The sequence below is a fragment of the Rhagoletis pomonella genome, unplaced genomic scaffold, assembly GCF_013731165.1.
Source record: "Rhagoletis pomonella isolate Grant_MI unplaced genomic scaffold, Rhpom_1.0 Rhpom_scaffold_09243, whole genome shotgun sequence".
Classification (NCBI taxonomy): Eukaryota; Metazoa; Arthropoda; class Insecta; order Diptera; family Tephritidae; genus Rhagoletis; species Rhagoletis pomonella.
Window position 1 is genome coordinate 1 of NW_023467770.1, and position 6,373 is coordinate 6,373.

Here is a 6,373-nt window from a genome sequence, read left to right on the forward strand (position 1 = left end):
TTAAGTTTCAGCAATCAACGTTGTTGCCTAGTAACATCTGCCAGCGCTGTTTTGCAATGGTTGAGGCGTTTTCCGCTTTTCGCGAAAATGTGCAAAGAATTGAGACTGAGTTGCAGAGTTGGGTGGAACGCCAAAATAGAAGAACGGCAGATTGCGTGGATCAACGTCCGGGTCTTAATGGCAACCCAGGCACATTTGAGCCTGAAGATAATTGCATAATAACTGAAGTGAACCCCAATCAAGATTACGAAAGTTCAGAGGATGATTTTTCTATGGAATCGGATTCGGAGGGCGAAGAGCATTCGGCTTCATCACCACACGCCTTGCAAATGCAAACTTCTACAAATGACACGCATCAATTATCGCAGCAACCGACAAATGAACCAAACGATTCGCTATCGGCAACAGTTCCTATGACCACAGAGGAACAGCAAAACACCGACAACTCTAGGCCTGCGCCCGAAGCACCAACTGCTTTTCCCAACATGCTTGGTAGCGACTCATTTATTGGCGGAGCGATTGTGATTAAAAACACCTTCCTTTGCCAGTATTGTGATATGGCATTTACAACGCAACCAGAATGCCAAGAGCATGAATCACAACACGACAGTGCCGCACCTTATGTCTGCAGCTTTTGTTCACAACGCACATCAAGTCGTCAGAATTTAATATACCATATCAAGGAACTACATGATCCTGAGCGGCCATATGTATGTGCATTCTGCAAAAAGGGCTTCTGCCGGCGTTCGGATTTGAAAAAAAAAACACACCATTGTACACACTGGTGTGCGCCCGTTCTCATGTCCTGTTTGCGCAAAAAGCTTTTCTCGTAATACCAATTTAACAAAACACATACGAATTCATAGCAGCGTAAAACCACATGTTTGTACGCGTTGCCCACGATCCGTTTCAAGCGCGACAGATCTGATGCGACACATTCGTACACATACAAACTCAAAGCCATTCCAATGTAGTCTTTGTCCAAGTACTTTCGCACGCAAAGATAAACTGCAGGAGTACATACCTATGTACCTTTGCCCAGGTGAGGACTTAGCATCACACCTTAATCCGCAGGTGATGTGTTAATAATTTCTGTAAACTCGATTTAGGAACCGAACGGGTTGCAACGAGGAGCTGTCTTACGATTCTTCTGAATTGCGAGATTTTTTATCTAATGATTAGACTTCGAGGGTCTCTGCTATGTGTAGGTGAGTGATAAAAAGATTTTCATATGATTTATTGAATAAGTTGTTAGAAACCCAGGCGAGTTGATATAGGGTGGTGTTGTGTTTTTGTTGTTGCCCCCTTCTTATAGTTCAAATACGCTTGTAGGCAGTTGTGAAAATTTTTTCGACAGTATATATATTGAAATATTGTCGGCAATGGGCTGGCAATTGTCACTCTGACAAAATTGTCGCCACAATAGCGAAAAAAACTAAATAGCCGCGTCGGAGAGCTTTCACAGGAGAATTTAGTGAATTTATTTATATGGTAATTGCGCGCATTTCGTTACCTTTTTACTTTAATTTGAATGTTTCTCAAAACTAAAATAAAGCGCAAATGCAATTATTACATATGAATTTCATATAAATTTCATATGACTGGCGTCAATTTTTCACCGATAATTTTAAACCCGACAATGACACTTTTTCACATTTTCAATGGAATCTCTCATGAGGTATAGAAGTGGAATTTGTATGGGTACTGACGGAGTGGAATATTGATGTAGTTGGTGTCTCGTTGAGAGGGTTAGGTAATCATATGAGGGGTAGAATCAAGAAGCATTCGGTGGCTTCTCAATTCTCTCGTTGTACGGTGGCAGTAGGATAAGTTTTGCCAGCGGTCGTGTTACCTGACCCTTCTCGGTGGTGATGTCCACCACACGCACTCGGTTGTCGGAACCGGGGTGCAGGTTGATTACTCTGCCTAATCTCCATTCGTTAGGCGCTAAATTGTCCTCTCTTATAACGACGAGATCACCAATCTCCATATTCTGCTTTGGATTTTTCCACTTAATTCGCTTCTGTAGTTCGGATAGGTATTCTGACTTCCATCGCCTGCAAAAGGTTTGATGTAAAGCCTTTAATTTCTGCCACCTATTTATTATGGAGGCTGGTTTTTCATTTACATCTAATTCCGGTGGCGCGAGTAAATGACCGCCTATGAGGAAATGACCGGGAGTTAGAGGCTCCAAGTCAGTTGGCTCGTTCGATGAGGGACTTAACGGTCGCGAGTTGAGACAAGACTCAACTCGGCATAATAAGGTACTGAGCTCCTCAAAGGTGTATTTGTGGGTGGATGCAATCTTTTTGAAGTGGTTTTTGAAACTTTTTACACCCGCCTCCCACAGTCCGCCCATGTGAGGAGCTGCTGGGGGTATAAAATGCCATGTAAGTGTTTGATGACTATATTTCGATATGGTTTTATCACGCGCTTCTGCTATGAACGCCTTCATTTCAGATCGTAATGATCGAGAAGCTCCGACAAAATTGGTGCCGTTGTCGGAGTACATGTTTTTCGGACATCCTCTTCTACCAACAAACCTAGCGAATGCTGCCAGAAAGGATGGGGTGCTGAGATCGCTTGTCGCTTCCAAGTGAATTGCCTTAGTCGTAAAACAGACGAAAAGGCAAACGTAGCCTTTGGAAATGCGGCAACCGCGGCCGCGATAGCTCTTAATCTCAAAGGGCCCGGTAAAATCGACACCTGTGTTTGTAAACGCACGCGAGAATGTTATGCGTTCTTTCGGTAGGTTACCCATAAGCTGGGTTTGTGACCGTTTCTTATGGATAGTGCAGACTTTGCAGTTGTGGATGACGGACCTGATCATGTTTTTGACTCGGGGAATCCAATATTGCGTCCTAATGAGACGTAACATTAGTTGGTTTTCCCCATGCAAAGAGATCTCATGGACAAACTGGACAAGAAGGCGAGAAAATCTACAATCGTATGGAAGGATAATTGGATGGCGCTCATTATAGGCCAGATCTTGAGACGCGCCGAGGCGACCACCCATCCTCATGATATCATCTCTATCGAGAAATGGATTAAGGGGCAAAACTTCACTCTTCGCATCGATGGATTCCCCGGATTTCAATTTACTATACTCTTCAAAGTAATGTTGCTTTTGACAGATTTTTATCAAGCGTTGAGTCGTTGTTTTAATTTCATTAGCGGAAATTAAAGAAGTCTCGGCTCGAAACGAAGCTCTTGTTTTTGGATGGGTTCTTTGAAAAAATCTTATAATATATGATAAAACTCTCAAAGCCCTAGGCAATCCTGAAAATCTATCTAAAATATTAGTTGCATTATTTATTTTAGTTGCTGCGTGCACATGCACCCTCTTTTCCTCGACTATTGTGTTGTAGTTTGCCTCTTGTACAGGCCATTTAGTTTGGTCTTCTTGTAACCAAGAAGGTCCCTGCCACCACAAGGGATTGTCAACCAATTCGTAAGCAGGCAGTCCTCGGCTGGCTAAATCTGCTGGATTTGATGCCGAATCCACATGCAGCCAGTTCTTATTACCAACTTTTTCTACTATTTTTGTTATCCTGTGGGCGACAAAGGTCGACCACGAACAAGGCGGCTTTCGTATCCACGCGAGAACGATTGTTGAGTCCGTCCACAGGTGTGCTTTTAAATGTCCCAAGTCAAGATTTCTCAGAACAGTCTCGATGATTTCTGCAAGCAGTACGGCGCCGCAAAGTTCCAATCGAGGTAATGAGATAGTCTTCACTGGGGCTACTTTTGTTTTTGCCAAAAGTAGACTTACGAAAACTTTTGCATTTTGTGTAACGCGCAGATATACAGCAGCCGCATACGCTTTTTCCGATGCGTCACAGAAGCCATGTACTTCGACGTCATCTGTTGGTGGGAAGTAGTTTAAGCATGGCGAAACCAATTCTTCGCATTTTTGCGCTAATATTCGCAAATCCAAGCAGGTTGTGTACATTATGGGAAGACACCAGTTCTCCTCCTTCAACTGTTGCAACAGTTTCACAACAGATTGTATGCATTGTGATTGTTGGCGATAAGCTTGCATAAAATCGCGAGTTTCCAAGCCCAAATAATAGAGTACTTTCGGATGCGCACAAACAATCTCATCAATGGGCGGATCCAGCATACGTTCCACGGCATTCTCTGGACACTCCACATATAAATTACGATTCATTATATGCTTGTCTTTGAGTGAAATAAAAGATTCCATCGTCTCACCATCTGCCACAGACCAGGCGCGCTGCACGCCGCTCAAGTAATTTTGCAAAATTTGGCTGCAAATTTTATTAAGAATTTGACATTTTGCAAAAGAAATGATAAGAAATAAAAGACATACTCACCCATTTACTGGTTTACTCCATGTGGCCATCGATTGAATGATTTTTTTTTTCATTCAGGAAATCGTAATGTGAGCCGCGGAGTAGAAATGTCAACTTAAGTCTCCGCATAAAGCCGCTACTACATAACTTCCAGCGGCGCCATCTATTTCTCGTTTGTGGAGAAATAATTTTTTTTTTCACATGCTTGTAATGAAATCATTCATAAAAATAAATTTCATTAATTGCCACTTGTAGACAGAAGTAACCACACTTAAATAAATGCCACCAGGTGCACGTAGTAGGTCGGTTAAATTATCGCACTTTGTCGTCAGCCATTAAGAGGGCTATCGTTGCAAATATTTTTTGTCTTCTTTTTGCCGTGTCGTATTCAGATACGTATGCACTAATTTTGCCTCTAGATACTCTACTTTCTTTTGAGCAAAACAAATTGGCTGGTACATAAGAATTTTACCAAAAATTTAATATAACACTTGCAATTTTTTGGGATATGAGCTACCCTGTTTTTGGCAATGGTAACATACAGTGGCACCTCAACTTTTTTTTTTCGGCCCCCAGGCTGTTGGGTGTCGATCTTGGCTAAACAAAAGTCTCCAAAGTACAAAGAAAGTTTTGTTTTACATTGGCAGAATTTAAGCCATCAATTTGAAAAAAAAAAAAAATAACAAATCAGCTGAACAAAAACAAATTTCTTGCGAATGCCCTCAGTTTGACACTTTGTCATGTTGCCTTTGAAATTTGTTAGAATTGTCATAATGTCAGGGCGACATTTATTTTTTTTGTCTTCCGGTACAACCCTGCATAGGAAAATATATAGCACCGGTGTGACCCATCAACCACAATACATGGGTAATTCTGCGTTTACACGTGCCAGTTTCCAATTTCGATATGCCCAAGAACGCCCTGCTTAGATCGTAAAAATTTAAGATTTGCAAAAGGAAAACGAAACTTTCTCGCCGATCCGTTTTACTTTTATATATTTAATCGCTCGCTACCCAACAACAACGTACAAAAAAAAGAAAAAAATATAACTTAACTGAGGCACCTAAATAAAAAAAGCGTATTTCAGACAACCATGACCCGCTTCAGTGCAGTAAAGCGAAACGCCGCAAAGAATGCCCATCGCTTCGTCGTGCCGTGCCACTTATGTGACGCAAATCACCCAATTAGGGTATGCCCGGTTTTTCGCGCGAAAACACCTGAAGAAAGGTTAAGAGAAGCGCTACTTGGTCGATACTGTGGAAATTGTTTAGCCACAGATCACGCAACCGAACGATGTGCCAGCGAAGGACGATGCCGTCGATGCGGTGAGAAGCACCACACTACGCTTCACCTCGGTGAAGCTCGACGTCCCGCAGACGAAGCACAAAAGCCTTGGAGCGTCCAAGTCGAAGAAGAAGAGCGCAATAGTTATGAGGCGGCGATCTCGCTATACGCGTCCGATTCTGGAACGGAGACCAGGCCTCTCCGTGCAGATATTGAAGAGGGCGAGATTATAGAGTTCGGAGTGGAGACTCGGCCTCTCCACCTGACTACTGCAAGGGTACCGGAAACTAGGTCTTTCCGACCTTTACTCCAACACGAGCGCGATTATCAACGACCGCATAAGCGCCAACGACCGCACAAGCGACAGCGACCACACCAACGACAGCGAACGCATCAGCGACGCCACCGAGACTGCAGAGCGGAAACTCGGTCTTTCCGCCTGCAGCGATCTTCGCGCAACCCATCGCCATCCGCATATGAAGATAGACTGGCGACTAGTCCTCGCCAGCTATCACTACCAAGCGCGTTCCGTAATGGGTTATCGGCGAAAAACCCCATTGTAGGGCCAACCTTCCGCCCGATGGTAGCTATTCCTCCGACGGCCGTGGTCAAAATTGAGGCGGGAGGGCGCTTGCATTTAATCCGCGCGCTTATTGACGTCTGCGCTCCAACGACTATTGTATCTGCGGATCTGGCCCGCGAGCTACGGCTAAAGCAAACACGAGTCGGCGAGCAAACGGGCAGTCTCGTATGTCTCCGAGGGAAATACGGCC

At 43.7% G+C, this 6,373-nt stretch overlaps 1 pseudogene; it reads left to right on the forward strand.

Moving 5' to 3' along the window:
• Positions 1–6: 6 nt before the first annotated feature.
• On the forward strand, positions 7–1,216 carry LOC118756202 (annotated as a pseudogene).
• The last annotated feature ends 5,157 nt before the right edge of the window (positions 1,217–6,373 follow it).